This window comes from Phascolarctos cinereus, unplaced genomic scaffold (assembly GCF_003287225.1).
Source record: "Phascolarctos cinereus isolate Bilbo 61053 unplaced genomic scaffold, phaCin_HiC Scaffold_1;HRSCAF=81, whole genome shotgun sequence".
NCBI lineage: Eukaryota > Metazoa > Chordata > Mammalia > Diprotodontia > Phascolarctidae > Phascolarctos > Phascolarctos cinereus.
Genome location: NW_027555514.1, coordinates 282,041,741 through 282,055,576, shown reverse-complemented (window position 1 = coordinate 282,055,576; position 13,836 = coordinate 282,041,741). Strand labels below are relative to the sequence as shown.

At 53.5% G+C, this 13,836-nt stretch overlaps 1 protein-coding gene across 3 annotated transcripts in view; it reads left to right on the top strand.

The window, feature by feature from the left end:
- Positions 1-2,653: 2,653 nt before the first annotated feature.
- The window catches only part of TMEM184B (transmembrane protein 184B), a 51,125-nt gene continuing 39,942 nt past the window's right edge, over positions 2,654-13,836 (top strand). Inside the window, exon 1 of one of the 3 annotated variants that reach the window (XM_020982594.2) lies at positions 2,654-2,791. The gene's annotated coding sequence lies outside the window, so the exon portion shown is untranslated. Of the gene's footprint in view, positions 2,792-3,077; positions 3,162-13,836 lie in introns of those variants that run through there. The other 2 variants (XM_020982595.2, XM_078147366.1) reach the window with 2 other exon arrangements.

The following is a 13,836-nucleotide window of genomic DNA, read 5'->3' as shown; positions in this document are numbered from 1 at the left end:
TACAGGTCACTGGTTCTGGATTCAAAGCAGAACTTCATCGACTGGCCTCTTACCCTTTGGAAGCTCCTTCAGAGAAGGGGCCTCCTTCAATAGGAGGGGGAGGGAAAGTAGGATGGACCTCAAGAAGGGGTGGCCTCGGGTGGTATTGGACCTGGAGCTTCTGCCTAATCACTGCGAGGCTGAAAGTTGGCTCTGTGTTCAACTTAAACTGCTAAGTGAGCCTGAGGATAACCCCGTGTCTGAATGCCTATCCCTTCTCTGAAATAAGGGAAGAAAATGCTTGATAATTATGGCTCCTGTTTTTCTAAACACTTTCCTTACAACTACCCTGTGTGGCAAGCAGGGCAAAGCTTTTTCCCCCATTTTACAGATGTAAAAACTGAGGCCCAGAGAATACTGGGAAAGACAAAGTAACCCAGTGGTCCTGAATCCCATTTCTGCCACTGACTATCTGTGTGTGCTTGGGCACAGGACTTCACTGTTATAGAATTCAGCTCCTTCATCCCAAAAATGAGAGGGTTGACTTGTCAATCGATTGCTCTACTAACAAGCATTTATTAAGCAGTTACTGTGTGCCAGGTACTGTGCTAAGCACTTTTCACAATTATTCTCTTATTCAATCCTGATAATAACCTTGGGAAGGAGGTGCTATTATTACCCCCATTTTACAGCTGAGGAAACTGAGGCAGACAGAGGTTAAGTGACTCGCCCAGGGTCACACAGCAGACAGACATCTGAGGTAGGGTTTGAACTCAAGGTCAGGCCCATTGCTCTGTCTACACATGGGATGAGCCATAAAGATTAATGGCTTCTGCCCCAGGAATCATGTAAAATGGCTTCTGACTGGAAGGCCCTGGGGAGCAGGAGCCATTCCAGACCTAATCTGTGTCTTGAGGGACCTAGAGCACAGGGAAAGGCTCTCTGACCCAGTTTCCATTTGAACATACCCTTCAGTCACTCCCCTCCCCTCCCCTCCATCTAGTTTAATTTCCATCCGTCAGTAATTCACTCCTGCCCCAGGACAGCAGATCAGGGAATAAAGGGAGAGTAGGAACTGGAGGTGAGGTTCCCTGAGGCCTGGGGTCACCACCTGGTCTGTCCCTCTGCTGGCCTCCCCTTCGAAAAGCACTTTTCAAAGTTAAATTTTCTCCCCTTCTCATTTTCTCCACCCCCGGAAAAAAAGGAAAGACGAAAAGAAAAAGAAGGGGGAATGCCTTAGAACAAACATGCAAAGGCAAGCCAGACACATTCCCTCCTTGGCCACGTCCAAAAGTGCCCATCACACCCTGCTCCCAGCGTCCATCCCTCTGTCTGGAGGCAGGCACCAGCCTTCTTCCTCAGCCATTAATCCTCTGGACACAGGGCTGGCCATTGCATTGCTCTGAGCTCTTTCGGGGTGGGGAACATTGAGCCTCCCTGAGCCGCACTCGAGGACCTAGAGGGCCGCATGTGGCCTCAAGGCCGCAGGTTCCCCACCCCCCCCTTAAGTCTTTCCAAAGCGTTTATCATTGTTGTCGTATAAATTGTCTTCGTGATTCCTCATAGGTATTATTATCATTCCCATTTGGCCAATGAGAAAATTAAGGCTGAGAGCCATCTGCCCAGAGTCATACAGTGAGTAAGTGTTACAGCAGGGTTACTACTACTACTACTAATAGCTCATGTTTACAGAGTGCTTACTGTGTGCTAAGTGCTTCACAAATATTATCTCATTTGATTCTTACCACAACCCTGGGTGGTAGATGCTATGATGATCCTAATTTTACAGATGAGGAAACTGAGGTAAGCAGAAGTTAAGTGACTGGCCCAGGGTCACGCAACTATTAGGTGTCAGAGGAAGGGTTATGATAATATTAAGAACTAACATTTACACCGTACTGTACTCTGTGCCAAGCACTGTGCTAAGTGTTTTACCATGACTGTCTCCTTTGATCCTCACCACAACCCTGGGAGATAGGTGCTATTATTAGCTAGTATTATCATTCCCATTTTATAGTTGAAGAAACTGAGGCAAGCAGAGGTTAAGTGACTGGCCCAGGGTCACACGGAGAGTAAGTGCCTGAGGAGGGATTCTCCTGGTGATCTTGAAGTCCCGGGACACCTTCAAATCCTATTCCCGCCATTACCAGCTTTGTGACCTTTCCTACCGTCCATCACCGCTCCGAGCCTCGGTTTCTTCGTCTGTAAAATGGGGATAAAAATGACCCGCGCACTCTGCAGGCTCCATCGGCTGACTCTGTGAATGTCAGTGATACTAATTAAAGCCCGGGTCAGTTTCAGGGCCGGTGGGGGGGGGACTGGGGAGTGCTCTAGGAGGGAGCCAAGAAGAGGCAGCAGAGGAGCAGGAAGAAGGGAGAGAAAAGGGCAGAGGTAAGGAGGAAAAGAAGAGGAAAACAGGGTGGAGAGAAAAGGAGGGAAAGATAAGTGCAAAGGAGGGAAGGAAAGAGAGAAAGAAAAAGAGAAGGGCTGGAGAAGAAGAAGAAGAAGGGCGGCAGAGAAGGCAGGGAGGCGAGCGCGGTCCCTTTAAGGCGCCGCGGGTGAGCTCAGCTCAGCCGGCCCCGCCCCTCGGAAGCTCCTCCTCTCCCTCGTCCCCCCTCCCATCCCCCGGCGGCGGCGGCGGCGGCGGCGGCGGCGGCGGCGGCGGCGGGCGGCGGCCCAGTGCGCCTGCGCGCCTCTTCAGCGGCTCCCGGCGCTGTTCCAGTCATCTCGGCCCCGGCGGCTGCACAGGCACCAGAGGGACTCGGGCTCCAGCCGCCGCCGCCGCCTCTACGGCCCGCCATGGGCTCCTGAGGTAACTGCCGCCCCTCACCCGGCGGAGCCGGCAGGGAGAGCGAGGGAGGGCGGGCCCTTGGGGCCGGAGGGCTGGGGGGCCGAGGGGGGCGGGGCCGGGAGGAAGAGGAGGAGGTGTGCCCCCCGCCCTCCTGGCCGATCTCGCTCCGTTCTAATCCCCCCCCCCGCCCTGTCCCGCCCGCTCCGCTCTAATCCCCCCGCCCTCTCCCGCCCGCTCCGTTCTAATCCCCCGCCCCTCCCCGTTCGCTGCTGGGGAGCCCCGGGCTGCTCTGGGGCTGTGGGTGCACCGATCCTCTCCCCCCCACACCAAGGGCGCGACGTGGCGTGGCGTGATGGTCCATCCCCTTGTGCCATTGGACCTCCCGGTGGAGGTGTCCTGAGGACTGAGTGATGGGGAGGGGGGGCGGGGTAATTGTGAGGGTGGGGGAGGGAGGGATCCTTGCAAAGAGGGGTGGGTGGGTATGCATGAGCCCAGGCTTGGTATCCAGGGCTGAGGTACCCGAGGTTCAGGGGTGGAAGAGGGCTTGGAGGTCTTCAGACCCGATTCACCAGCCCCATTGTGCAGATAGGGAAACTGAGGTCTAGAGAAGATGACTTGTGACTTACGCCAGCTAGGAGGTTCGGGCTTGTACATGAGAGAGTTGGAGGTCGGGACCTCTGAGGCCATCTAGCCCACCCGCCCACCCACGGACGGGAGAACTGAGGAGGTTTAGTGAGTGACTTGCTGAAGGTCACACAGGTGTCAGAAGTGGGATTTGAACCCAGATCTTACAACTCCCGCGCCGTGATGCCCTGCTTGGACCTCCAGACCCTAAATCCAGGGCTGTTTCCGCTCTTCTGGAGTGCAGTCTGTATGCAGGGGTGATAGTGGCTTCCTGAATGTACTATCTCATATGGTTATCACAACTACCCTGCAAAATCAGCCCTGTAGTTGTTATAGAATCCCGCTCGACAGATGAGGAAACTGAGGTTTAGAGGTTAAGTGATTGCTGAATCTATAGTCACACAGCTAGTGAGGGTTCCAGTGGGGATTTCAGCCCCCGTCTCTTCCAGTCCAATCCCATTATTCTCCAGTGAAGCCTCAGAGATAGCCATGGGGCACACACTTTGGTTCCTGAATCTTTTATTAAGTGTCTACTGTATACCCCATAATCGCTGTGCTAGGCCTGGCACCCGATTGTAGGTAAAAGGTGTCGACACCCCTCCCCACCCCCAGTGGTCCCTTATGGCCCATAGCCATATGGGGAGGGGGGGAGAGACCCTTTAGACCTAGATCAACTCTTGGGGGGCCTACCTTGGAGGCCCCAAGAGGAAAAAGTCCTTCTCTTGCTTACCATAACCCTCCTTGCTTGTGTGAAAGAGTAATTTTTGTGGTGGGATCCTTCCAGTGGTGGGTGGGGAGGTAGGGAATCACGGTGACTCCCATGTATATGACTCCGGCTCAGGTCCTTGCTCTGTGTAGGATCATGAGTGAGTTCCTTATCATGCCAGGAGGCCTCAGTTTCCTCCTTCTAAGTATTTTAAAAGCTGGGATTAAAAATAGATTTTCTATTTTAAAAGACATTGCACACTTACATAAGCTGAACAGCTTTCCCCATGATGTTTTAATTCAGATCCTTGGCATGAAAGATGATATTAATATTCACTATTTGATTTTGTTTTGGGGTGGGGATATGTGAAATGCTAGGGAGTTTGGTAGTCTTTGATAAATCTGTCTCTCTAGCTGAGCTTGGTCTGCCCGGCTCAGCGCACAGCAGTGTACCCCCCATGCATGTCTTGGCTGCTCATGAGGGGGCCCAGGTGTAGACTGGAGCCTGCCTTCCTAGCTCTGGGGCTTGGGGAAAGATGGGTGTGGATGGGAGGGGCTCCCTGCCTGTTTGGATGCCCTGCTTCACTAGAAATGCCGACCTCTGGGTAGTGAGGGGAAGGGACAGGGAATGCATCCCCTTCTGTGGGCTTAGGGACAGCTGAGGGAGGGCGGCATGGGTGGTACTCGGGTGCCAGGTGAGATAATCCGTTATTGATCAGATGGGCCCTGGCTGTGTGCTTTAGCAGTCAGAGGAGAGAGAGAGAGAGAGAGAGAGGAGAGAGAGAGAGAGAGAGAGAGAGAGAGAGAGAGAGTGTGTGTGTGTGTGTGTGTGTGTGTGTGTGTGTGTGTGTGTCCCCAGGGGCCGGGATCTAGGGAGCCAGACAGCTAAGCTCACTCTGCACCTGCCAAGTGGTGGCTTGGTCTCAGAGGGAAGGTCTCTGGCACCTGGTGTTTATAGCTTCTCTTCAAGCTGCCTGCTTTGTCCCTTTTCAGTCCCTCTCTTTTCATTGAATTGGACATTTTCAGCACTCAAGGGTTGTCCAGCCCAACCCTTATTTTACAGATGAAGACACTGAGGCCTGGAGAGGTGGTGGTCCATCAATGGAAGGGTGGTGCCTGGGGCAGAAAAGCTAACTAAGAGGAGAGGTGAGATCAGAAACTAGGGCTCCTGGCTCTAAGCCTAGTACTGTTTTCACTTGACTTGGCTGCGCTGAAGGGGGACCGTGTCACAAATAAATTCGTGATGTGGGGAAGTCTTGGCCAAGGCTACGGGGTGGGGTCTGCATGGCTCCATGACCCGTGGAGTATGTCGTTTGGGAGAGAAGTCAGTGAGGGATGTGTGTGTAAGGACTGCCGTAGGCCAAGGGCACTTGGAAGGCCCAGCTGGTGGGAAAGCCAGCCTCCCCTGCGAGTCCCCCTCCTGAGTGCGCGTTTTCTTGGAACTAAGATGGGAATGATGATGGCGCCTGTGCTGCCTGCCTCTCTCAGTGGGATGAAATCGGAGTTATTGGTAATGATAATTTGCCTCTTTCAGTCTCCTAGCAGTCCTGGGTGGGCTGGAGGCTCTTTTTTTTTTTTTTTTTTTCGAGGAGTCCTTTTCTATGGATCTGTTGGATGGAAAGACCTTGAAAGACTGAGGCTTACTGGAGGCGGTTTACTTTTAGCCTCTTATCTAAGAGGAGGTGCCCCTTATGGCCTGAAGAGGCTTCCCTCCAGTTTTGCCTTCGATCCCTTTTTAAAAGATAATAGGGTTGGTTTGGTTTTTTTTTTTTAATATCATCTAGATCCCTCCCTGTATGTCTCTCCCCTCTCAGAGACCTGTCTCTTGTAACAACTTTTTTTTGAGAGGCAGAGAAAGCAACAAGCAAAGACAGCCTGTTTTAGGAAATCTGCTGTGGTCTACAGGGATGCACCCCCCGGGCCCCCACCTCAGGAAGGGACCAGGTCGAGGGGGCTTCTCCTCCTTGGAGCATGTTTGTGATCCTCCATGCTGTGGAGTCCCTGGGGTAGAAATGGGCACCAAGAAGGGAGGGCCAGGCTGCTGACTGTTTGGAAACCTAAATAACAGCAGTGCCCTCCTTCCACAAAATCCTGTAGTTTGTGGCGTCCTAAGCTCCTGGAGGTGAAGGACTGGTCTCTTGACCACCTCTGTGCAGCCTTGAAAGGGCCTCCCACGTCCCACGTGCTTACCAGACAGTTCATTTGGCAAATGGGGATTTTTAGAAGCCTTTTATCGCTGCTTTTGCTTTATGGGGATGTCAGTTCCCAGTGATTCGGCACCTGGTAGAACTCTCTTTGGCAACAGATCCCTCCTCTGGCTAAGTCATTTCACACGGTAGGTGCCCTCGCCCTGTGGAGAGGGAGGAGGCGGCTCCCCTGGGCAGCTGAGCTGGCCAGAGGCCCGAGCTCTTTCAGTCTGCTTTTCCTCCACGTTCCGGTGGTCTCTGCACATTGTTCTTGCTCTGCATCTGTTCATATGGGCCTTTCCAACTTTCCCCTGATCCTTCAGGTTTTACTGTTTCTTCTGGTACATCCTCCTGGGGTCATCAGCCAGCCAGAATTTATTAAGCATAGACTTTGTTCCAGGTACTTGATAAGCCCTGGGAATACCAGGATACCCAGTGAAAGGACAAGTGTAAACCCTGGAGTTTACAGATTAAGGGAAAGATAAGCAGGTCCTTGAACTCAGTTTATTTGGCCATTCTCCAGATAATGGGCACTCATCACACAGTGGATAATAGAAGTGGTTCTATAAATGTGTTTCTGACCTCCTCCTCCTCCTCCTCTTCCCCCTTCCTCCCTCCCTCTTCCCCCCCCTTCCATCTTCATGCCTAATAGTGGCATCCTCGGGTCAGAGGGGACACACAGCTTCATGACTTTTCGAGTAGTGTTCCAAGTGGTCCAGTTCACAGCCCGCTCTCTCATAGCTCCTCCAGCAATTGTCATCTTCCATTTCTGTCATCTTTACTAATCTGACGGCCTGGTGCCATTTGGATTTGCATTTCTCTTATTATTCATTTGGAGCACACTGGTATATGCTTGCTGTCCTTTGAGTACTTACCTATAGGGGAATGGCTCTTGGACGTTTTCTACCCCCACGTGCCGGCCTCTGCAGTGACTCCATCCTTCAGAGTGCAGGCCACACGTGGGAGGAGCTGGGCCATTTGACTCTTCACACCCATGCTGCCCACCGGTGACCACTGTCTCCCAGGTTACTACTACTCCAGCAATCCTCAGACGGGGCGTCTGAAGGTACGCCCTTGTTTGGCTCCCAGACCTGAGCTCCTGTGCCCTGGCCACCTTCCCCTTTATGGGTTGTGAGCTCTTTGAAGGCAGCAACCAGGGTTTTTGCCTTTCTTTGTATCCTTGGTGCTCAGCACATCGTAAGCACTTAATAAAAGCTTTTTCCTTCATTCCTTCATTCCTTCACGAATCCAGTAAGACGTCTTCCCCTTCCTTCCCATGCCGCTTTTCTTAGCTCACTCTTCAGTAAGTAAGAGGTGACTGAGGGGCCCCGTGCCAGGCATGGAGGGCATACTGGGTGGTGGGCAGCCATTGGTCTTTTCGGGGGGGCAGCATCCTGCTACTTGTTGCTTTGACACCCTTCCTCCATCTCCGGTCCCAAAGAATGCTGTACTGCGAGTATTTGTTTTGAGGGATTGAAGTTAATCTTGCTTAGAAAAATGTTCTCTCTCTCCACCCCAAAAAAGTTCTGCTTTCCTTTGAGATCCCCTAGTAGCTCCCGAAGATATAAAATGGGGGTGAACTGGGTGCTTTGGGGTGCCTTGGATTTCCAGACCCAGAATCTCTGGGTCCAGTGGTCGTTGATGGATGGGTTCTAAACATCCTTTTTCTGACGTGTTGGTCTTCTTGCTTGGATTTATAAGGGAGGGCAGGAAGAGAAAAGAGACTGAAGAAATGGCTTCTCCTTGGCCTTCTTGGCCTCAGCTTTCTCCTTCCCTCCAGGACCCTGTTCTTCTTTTCTCTCCCTGTTCTTCGTCCTCACAAACACTCTTCAAGTCTTCCACCTGCTTCTTATTGCTTAAGCTACTGCTGTTTTTGCCCCTTCTGCTTTTTGTTAAGCATTTTTTTTTGTCCTGGAAGAGCCCTGTTTGAGTGAGATAAACTCCTCTGCCCAAGTCTGTTCCCTTCAGTAGCTGCCTGAGGATTGTGTAATTCTGCTACACTTGTCTTAGAAGGGCTGATGTTCCGACCCACCGAGAGCCCGGGGGGTCAGCCCAGCCTGGACAAGAGCCCCTTTTATGAGGTCGGTTACCAGTGGGCATCCAGCCTCTCTTTGCCCCTTCATGATGGGGAGGGATTCTTATTAAGTTTTTCCTTAACTCAGGCTCAAGTCTTGGGTGAGCCGCATGGCCCACCACGGCCACAGCTTGGATCCATTCCGGAAAGTATCATCTGTCTGGTGGGAGGGAGGGGAAGGGAAAGGTCAATGGAAAAGAAAACTCAAGTGTCCAGGCTAGCTTCTGATCCCTTCATCTTGCAGAGGCCAGGGGCAAGATGCTTCATCCCTTCCACCTAAATCTGTCAGCATGCTGCTTAGGAAGTCACTCTGTCCTCTTCTCCCAAGGACACGGGAAGATTAGATTTCTTGCTCAGCCTTACCTCACCTCATCAGTGACGAGTCAGGGGAAAGATGAGGGAGGGCTGGACACCTAGACTGTGTTTTGGTTGTGTGCCCTCCCCCTCCCCGGGCTAAAGCTGGTCCCACGCCTGGCACACAGTGGTGGCACATCCTTGTTACGTGAACCAGTGGATGAATCAACAACGTGCATCGTCAGAGACCGTCAGGGTCAGACTAAGCTCTGGGCACTGACGTGTACTGAAATGTTGGATGAGGCCAAGCCTTTGGTACAAGTTCTCAGACTACCCTCCCTCCCCACCCCCGGAGGCTGTCCAGTGCCTGGCTCAGAAACATGGGTCTCATTGGGGTGTGATAGTCAGAGCCTGGCGACCAGGGCCAGGGAAGTTTTCTAGACGGCCGCTTCCTGGTCTTTCCTGGCTGTGGCGGAAATGGGAAGGGACACCTCCCACTCTGGAATGGCCTCACTTCTCCCACCACTGTAGCCACATGCTTTAAACCAAGCTGCAGCCTTTGTGGCAGGGAGAGCTTTAGGCGGGGAACACCGTTTGTCCATGTTCCACAGCATTCGTGGGATTGTAATCGCAGGGTTTTAACCCCGTTCATCGGGCCAGACGCCAGAGCTGCCTTCCCCAGAGACTGGCCGGCCAAACAGCAGGCAGAATGTTGCCTCCCCTCATGTCATTTAGCCTGGCTTTCGAGCTTGGAGCGTGGGAGCCCCTATGCCTTCCATCGCCTCGGTCATCGTCTGCACGGACTCTCTGGGTCTCAGTCTTCCCTCAGCCTGGCTTCTTGGCATGATGCCTGTTCTCGCTGCCTCTTCCACGGGGATCAGCCTCTCCCCGGGTCGGGAGCTGTTCTCAGCTCTGAGGACTCATGCACACCTGGGCCTTTTTTCCTTCTGACCTGCTTAGGGAGAGGGGGGATCACTGGGTCCTCCAGTCTGAACGCTGTGTTATGTTGCTGAGATGATTCCCCTACCTCTCTGTGGCACCCAGTGGACCAACATTCAATGCCTCCTCTACGCTAGGCCCTGGAGTCCAAGGGACTAGGGCTTCTGAGGCCATCTAGACCAGTTTCCTCATTTTACAGATGAGGAAACTGAGGCCCAGAAAAGTTGAGTGACTGCATAGGATTAGAGAGTTAAAGCTGAGAGGGGCCTCCAAGCCCCTCTGGTCTCATTCTCCAGCTGAGAAGGCACAAAGTTTGGATAAGACACTGTCCTTACTCTCATGAAATAGAATAGGAGATTGAGATAAAACGAATGACCCAGCAGACAGTGTCACATACTAAATATGTCAGGGAGTCAGTCCCACAACGTCTGTCCTGTCCAGTGGAGGGAGAAGACCTTCCCTGACCTGGCCTGGCCTGGCTGAACTGGGCCCGTGAAGGTGGCTCAGGGATCCGGCAAAAGGGGTGGGTGTGTGGGTGTGGGTGTGTGTGCGCGCGTGCGTGTGTGCGCGTGTGCGTGTATGTGTGCATGCACACATGTGTGCGTGTGTCTGTGTGCATGCTCTCACACTAACCCTGCTTATGTTGGCACCTCCTGCATCTCGTTCTGAGCTTCATCTCTACTTTGTGGAGCGCGCAGCTTGGACCTTCTGGACTGTATTAATCCATATGGCACAAACTTTTAAAAGAGCACCACAAACACATTCCGGGTTTGCTCTCCCTAATCCAGGAACAGTGGAAATTTAGCATGAGTCAGGGTCCTGGGACTCACTAGTTCTGTGATAATGGGATGATGGTCTTAAAGAGAAATCAATATCATTCCTAGGTGGGGAATAGAAAGTTGGTTGAGAGGGAATTGAGGAGCCTCACCTGCCTGGGGAGGAGAATTCAAGAAAAGGCAGTGGCAGAAAATCGGGCTGGAAAAACCGGAGGCCTCCCTTGCCAGGCTGTGGAGGGCGGTGCTACCTCTAGGATGTGGGGAGCCCTCCATGCCAGGCTGTGGAAGGCAGTATTTGTCCTAGAGGCAGCCGAGGGCCACCAGAGTTTTCTGAGGCTCGAGTGGCACGGTCAGACCTACGCCTTTGGAAGATGATCATGGCAGCCGTAGAGGCCGGCCTGAAGGGGAAGGTCCTAGAAGCAAGAAGACCAGTTAGAATCCCTGACAGCAGTGCAGAGCAGGGGCCCTGAGTTGGGGTGGTGGCCTGTGAGTGAAGAGACAGGGACAGATGCCAGAGCTGTTGTGGCTGAGACCTGACAAGACTTGGCAGCTGCGGGGGGATGTGGGGGTGGACAGAGTGGGCAGAGCTGAGGTTGTGAACCTGGGCGACTGAAAGGCTCTTGGGGCCCTCGACAGAAATAGAGACGGGAGGAAGAGGCTAGGCTGGGGTGGGCTGGCGATAATGCCCTGGGAACTGGCAGAGCCTGGCCTGGGGCACCGGGGGTTTTTGTGAGGAAGTGTTTCCTTCCTTGCAATAACATCATTAATGCCTCATCTCCAGCCCTCACTGGCCACTGGCCTCCCCCACACCTAGCTTTGTTTCACTCACCATCCTGTCTTTCTAGAACCAATTAAGGACATTAAGGAGCCTGGGTTTTTTGCATTTCCCTGAAGCCTCCCAGCTAGGGGTGGGTTGGGGGGGAGTGGGGTGCAGTGAATGGATGGAATGTGCTGATGACAGTAATATCCTAGAGTGGGGGGAGGGCTTGCTACAGGCAAGGCTCCTCTTTTGCCTGGGAGTCCCAGCTAACTGAAGGTCCAAGCAGGCCCAGGTGCCAGAAAGTGACACAGACATCAGCCCTGTTGGGTTTCAGGATTGACCAGTAAGCTCTGACCTTCAGGTGTGGGGACCCTTGCCTAAACTCCGGACTCTGAGGCCTGTGAGAACACAGGCTGGGCCTTCTTCTGAAGTGAGGCCCAGAAGCTGGTCAGTCAGTAACCACTGATTAAGCAGCTCCTGTGTGCCAGGCACTATGCTAAAGCTCTGGGGATACAAAGAGAGGCAAAAGACGGTCTCTACCCTCAGTCTGATGGGGGAGTCACCAGTGAGCTGCCTACAGCATAAATATGATGTAATGACAGGAGGGGAGGGTTCCTGGGGGAGGTGGGCTTTGATCTGGGGCCCAGCAGAGGCCTGAAAGAAGAGCTGGCCTTTCCGGGCTGGGAGGGGAGGCTTTTGCCCCCCTGGCACCTTTTCTCTTGGCCTCAGCCTAGAGACAGCCTGCATCCAGGGAGGCCAGGGTTTGAAGACCTGGGTGCTGCTGCTGCTGCTGCTGCGGGTACAGGCCGCCCTTAGGGTCATCATTTACAGGAAAACCGAGGCCAGTCACTCAGGAATCCCAGGCTGATCTCTTCCACTGGCATTTTGTTTGTCTTTTCTGTGGTGATAGTAACAGCCCAGCCTAGGGAATAGCTCTGGGGCAGGATCGCCCTCACCACAGCTCCTTTCCCAAGGGAGAGGAAGCTGGCTTTGAGACTGCCCATGCCCCCATTTTAAGTGAATGTCGTTGTGGGGGGGGGGGCGCCGAGATGACCGGTAGGGCTGGGGACTTGCATTTGCCAGAACCAATTGTTCAGAAATCGCTTTTGGCCACTTTAGAGGACTCCATCTGTTGTCCGAGAAGGGTGGACATCTGCACGAGGACAGGGAGGTTGCTACTTTGCCCCCTTAGGCCCTGGGAGCTGCTGCCTTGCCTCGTACCCTTTACCCTCCGTGGCTCACACAGGGGAGGGGAGAGGAGGAGGGTGGGGCAGGTTTTTCCTCTGACCCCTGAACCCTGGAGCAGTCCCAGTTAGGTGTGTCGAGCTTCAGGCCTGGGAGGAAATCCCTGGCGCCTGCTAGCCCACTGTGAGGCCCCCTCTTATCTACTAATAGCTAGCCAGCTGTTCTCACAGTTTTGGAACTAGGGCATCAGTGGGCTTCCCGGGCCCTTCCAGGCATCACTGGTTAGAGCCCTTCGAGTCTCCGAGGCCTCCAAGGCCTGTGCTCCTTTCTCCTTCACAGCATCGCCCTGGCCTCTGGCCTCCAGGGAGCTTCAACTTCCAGCTGAGACGATGCTCCCGTTTACTCTCTGTTACGGGAACTAGGTGAGAGACCCTGGAAATTAATGTGAGAGTGTGGAATTTACTCTCACCAAGTGCAGGGAGGTGACCCTGGGTTCTGGAAGGCTGGGCCAGGAGGATGCAGACTCTGGGAGGTTAGACTAAGCCAGAAGGCAGCTACCTGGGGAAGTGTGGGGAGGGGCCGGAGGCCAGAGGCCTGCTGGGAGGAGCAGCCAAGGGCTAGCAGTTGGCTTTGGGAAGCCTCACACAACAGGGAAGCTGGTGTTTACAGCATGTGTCTGCTTGGCTAGAAAACTTCTGTACTGGGAGCAAAAGGGTGGCGGCCTTTAATACTTGCCTTTAATACTTCAAAGCCCTGGGTCTCCCAGGCCTGGTGCCCATAACCCGCCCTCTACTGGACGGACGGGGAGTCTCTGTCACCTCCCCGGTGCCTCCTTAATTATCATCCATGAATACTCTCTGGTGTCTGGTAGGGTCAGTCAGCACCATGAGGGATGATGCCCTGCACTGACAGAGAACCTTCCCTTCCTGGTCGGAACCTGAATGTTAGAGCTGAAATGGGCTCTCGGAGATGGTCCAGTGCAGCCGTCTCATCTGGAAGATGAGGAAACTGAGGGTCAGAGTGTTTAAGTGACTCGAGGTGGCCAGTGAGATCCTGCTTGTGAAGTGCTGAGCTTAGCACATGGTAGTGCTATAGAAATGCTAGCCATCATTGTCCTCGTCCTTAGCATCATTGGTTGGCCACACTGTGAGGTAGGAATCCGCCATGTTGTTTAACTCTGGCTTCTAGCAATGGCTGGATTTGGTCGTGGGAAGGTTAACTTGGTGGTTTGCGCCGTGACCTTTGTCTGCAGGTCATGGGCCTTCCCCAGGAACAGGTGCTCCCTGGCTGGACAGTACATAGCGGGCCTTCCTGCCTGGACACTTCATGGCACTGCCATTGTGAGACCGTGTTGGTTGGGGCCACCCCATATGAGGGGTCATGGCTGTTCTTCCCATAAAGGTTTAGTCAGTGATCTCCTGGTCCTCTGGGTTCAGCTGAGTGATGGGAGATAGAAATCTCTTCTTTCAGCCAGAGGCCATGTGAGCGGGCTGGCCGAGCGGAGTGAGCCGGACGGCGCAGGG